Raw genomic sequence first — 4,765 nt, 5'->3', positions numbered from 1 at the left:
ATAGAAAACCAAAGACCCAGGAAATCCCGCACCTGGCTAGGAAAACTTTTCAAAAGGTTCAGGCCGGCAATTGGGGACCAGTTTGCTTGGGACATCTTTGGAATAGGAAACTGGATTTACCAATTACAGAGTCTGTCAGTCAGCCGTGTGGATACCAATCATCGGGGGGATGAGAGTATTCAAATACGTACTGGAAAAAAATTGTGGGTTTAAAGAAGTTTATATCTAGGTCACGACAAAAGTTGTCAGCTGGAGGACACCACTGAGCTAAACACAGGATATCAAGAAAGAAACCAAAGAAACCACAATGACTATACGGCAAATGATTGGCAAGCCATCATACTCAAGAGCTTTATATACCCAAAACCTCTTTCCCATCATGACCTTTCACAGAACTCTGCCCCTTTGGCAAGGTTTGCTCAAAACCCGTACCATTTTACCGTCATCTCACGACGCAAAGCGTGTGAAGCATCTGAAATCGAGCAATATGCAACATAAACTGCTGTATTAAGGCTCAAAAGCTAAAAGGTTGTCTGTGGACGCCTTGCATAACAACAAAAATTGGACCTCCAGGAAGGCAAGTTTGTAATTTTTTACAACTGCCTGCCAAGCATCCGGAGAAAAGCAAAGAGCTGCGCTTCCTGTCATTTTCAGACGACCTCAGGATGATGAGCCTCACTCAAATCTTGTGAGGCTTGTTGATAAGGAACGTTGAAACTCGTCAATTGGACTGTGCAATCCATTTCAAAGTGGTTCTAAGGCAGATATGAGATGTAAAGTGTAAAAAAATGTGAAAAACAAGCCACATAGTGATAACAAAAATTTGTAAATTGTGCCTGGCTCTATGACCTTCACTGTTGCATCATCATCTATGTCTTCCTCCCTTCAATAATCCTCTACAAATCAGTCTTCTTACATTTATTTTTAACTTTTGTTTTTAACTTTTGTTTCTAACTTTTATGTTTCTCATCCTTCCTTAATACAATTATGGTACTCAAAGTTTTGTATACTTTGCCGTACATAGCTTTTTTTTCACAACTACACACGACCAGGAAAAACTATGTTTCTGGCTCAGAAGTACATATTTTTGAGCTTCGAACAAAAGATATACTTTTTCCGGGTTATGTCTAGCTTCAAAAAAACAAAAAAAAACTATACACGGCATAGTATACACAACTTTGAGTACCGTAAATCCACACTTCTTTATATCCTTTTCTTTTTTCTTAATACAGTTCAACAAACTTTTATATTTCTCTATGTTTTTGCTGATTTTTAAGTTGTATCACTGAAGATACCACCTCGTAAACCTCGGTACTTCGGACCCGTACCGAGGAAAACGTGTAGCGTATCCTCGGAGCGGCTCCGTATACAAGCGGCAGATGCATTCGGGATGTCTCAGATGCATCTGAAGGCATCCCCCAGCATGCCAAGTCCACTCGCACACGCCAACACAACTGTCTACACATGTATAAACAATGCCACACCCACATGTGTAGGTGTGTGACACAACACGGTAGCTTGACTTATCTACACACAAACATGTAGATCTTGTACACATGTATGTACACATGTGTGGCACATAAGAAAACATGTGCACACAAACCTGTGTAGTTTTGTGACACGCTATGGCTACTCACACTAAGTACGTACCTAAGTGCATCTTGTACACACCCATGCACACATGTGTGTGTCATGTGTTACACTGTTTTTGATATGTGACACACACAGACTGTTCGTGGTCACACCCACACCCATTTCTCTAAACCTAACCAAATTACCACGTGTGATGTGGGTTTGTCACTAAACAACCGCATCAAACACAACCACCCACACGATCAAACACCTCACCCATCACTACACCACACAATCGAAACAAACACATTCCTCTCTCATCACTTCTCTCATCACTTTCCTCGAACCAGTGGCAGATCGGTCTGGAATCTACCTTGGTGAGTCCAGTCTATCTACAAACTCACCTTCTGATCGATTGTACTTACACTTACAAACTTGATTTTTCGAACAACTCTGTATTATATCAATGATTGGCGTAACTCATCCTCACATCAAAAAAACGTCTCTCACTCATCCTTACATCACCTCACACAGTTTTCGATTGTTTTCTTAACTTCTTTCCATTCAACCTTTCAAACACGTTAATAACGCTTTAAAGAACCCAACCGATTGTTCCGGTAAGTCCAATCAATCTTCTTATTCTCACAACCTTCAGATCAATCGTACTCACATCAAACACAACTTTTCACACGTCCTCTCACAACATTTCACACCTTTCTCACAACACATCACACAACTTTCTCAAGAACCCAACCGATTTGTCAACCCTCGCCGGCTGAAATACCTCGGTAAGTCCAATCAATCTTCTTATTCTCACAACCTTCAGATCAATTGTACTCACATCAAACACAACTTTTCACACTTCTTCTCACAACATCTCACACCTTTCTCACAACACATCACACAACTTTTGAACTCCAACACAATTTTCATTTTCAATTCTTTTCCTTTATCATTACCAACCCATTGAATAACCAACTCGATCGATCCATTCAGCCTCACGATGACTGAGATTCCACCACCTGAGGCTAGAACTGGCTTCAAAACTCGACTTCACGCCATCCTGTACATTCAGGAACATGCCAACAATAATGGCTTTCGTGTAACCATCAAGGATTCCAGGCCGAAATGGGTTCAATTCAAATGTCATCTAGGACCAACTCGACACAAGGACACCAATTCCAATGCGAATACCAAGACGTGTGGATTTCTGTCCACCTCTAAACTCGATTCTTCCGATGGAACTTGGAATTTTACTATTCAAAACGCGAATCACAATCATGAACCGGACTTCAATATACACAAGCACGATCTTGCGATTTTACGTGACACCATCAGCAAAGAAGAAGAAAAACAACATCGAAACATTGTAACACCTCAAATTCCTTCAGGACAAATCCTTATACCTCATATTCAATCAGTCCAACCTTCGACTTCTGCAATCACTCCCCCGTTTCTTATACTTCAATACCAAGCTCTGCAGCAGCAAATGCAAGCTCTGCCAATGCAGTCTCAAGCGTATCTATTGACTCAATTCCTTTCCGAATGCCAGCTTGCTGCCGGACTCGCAAACACAGTCTCAACTCCTATTCCCACACCTCTACCTCCTAATCCTCTCCCCGAAATCTCGAATACAACACCCCAAGATTCAACAACTCCAAAGGCTTCGAATCAGTCTACTAATGATGAAGACACACAAGAATCACGATTTTTAAGCAACTCACCCATCAAATCTAATCCAGATCAAAGCTTGGTAAGCTTGTTCAGATATGATTCATCATATTTGATGCTTACTATGTATTGATCTGACTTCTTAGCTTAATATCAAGAATCGAGAAACGGCAAAAAGTGGAGAATCGAAAGGGAAAGAACGCGAGGAGCCGCCAATTTCAGAAGAGGAAGAAGCACCTGAAGAAAATCACGCACCAGTATGTCAATCTTTGACAACCTTAAACTTACCGCTTATTCATTTAGCTAACACACCATGTTACCTTACCACAGGATAGCAATCCCGTTGTTCATAGGAGTCCAAAGATTTCGAAGGTAAGCTATTCACATTATTTAATAAATGTGTATGTCGAAATTCAACTAAACTGATACATCATTATTTTGAACAAAGAAGAAAACACCGAAGAGAAAAGCTTCAGCTGTGGAAGAGCCGACACACAATAACCATCCTACGAGTCCAATAACAACAAGGGCTTCAAGCTCAAGCCACGCTCAAGTTGCCCGAAAATCGACTAGGACAATTCAAAATAAAGAAAACGCAGGAGATCAAATCATAATTAGATGACTATCATCAACTAACTCCATTTGTTTACTCTAGGATCAACCAAAGGTGAAGAAAGCTCGGACACAAGCAAACAAGCATGAAGTTAGTTTCCAACTTTCATTTTCATCACTTGTCTTAACTAATTGATTCATCAGCTTACCTTGCACCACAAAGCCTCAAAACGAAGATCGAAGTCGAAGGCAAAGCCGAAGCTATCCAAATACGAACAAAAAGTGATGGAACACGTAAAGAACATGTCAAAAGAAAACCAGGCAATAGTCAAAGTACGTCCCTTGCTGGCTTCATTTCTTAGTTTATGAACAGATAGAATGTATACGTGTAATTTTACTGATTTGATATTATGATTCAACTTGCAGAGATGGGATTGTGTCAAGACCCTCCCCGTAGAGTTGTTTCCTTTCATCAAATCCGCCGTTAACCCACCCGGCAAAGGTCTCTGCACCTTTGGAGCAATTGCGGTACAACTTGGTCGAGGTGTTGATGAGGCACCGATTGTCAGGCGTGAAATGCTTGCAGAAGTCCAAAAACGTCTCCCTTGGTATACGAAACACCTTTTGACATTGTCATCTGAGCCGTTTGACATAGAGAAGATGCTCTCGATTCTGAAAACCCCAACTTAGTAGTAGGCCGGGAGTTTTACTACCCGATTCCTGGAGGCTGCTGTATTATAGCAAATACCTACGAAAGGCCAGTCATATCTTACTCTGATGTCGCCCAATACTCTGCGACTTCATTACCTTTTTTCAATTCACCGGATAAAGAAAAAGACGCCCAGCCTATCATTCTGGGAATGATAAATAGCTGTCACTGTATATCACTCACATCTGGATATCCAACCTGAGCTTCCAATCCCTCATATACGATCAGAGTGGTTTACATTACGGGACAGCATTGCTAATG

The sequence above is a fragment of the Melampsora larici-populina genome, assembly GCF_000204055.1.
Source record: "Melampsora larici-populina 98AG31 unplaced genomic scaffold MELLAscaffold_17, whole genome shotgun sequence".
In the NCBI taxonomy this organism is placed as follows: domain Eukaryota; kingdom Fungi; phylum Basidiomycota; class Pucciniomycetes; order Pucciniales; family Melampsoraceae; genus Melampsora; species Melampsora laricis-populina.
The sequence above is the reverse complement of the archived record's forward strand: the minus strand, read 5'-3'. Positions refer to the sequence as shown.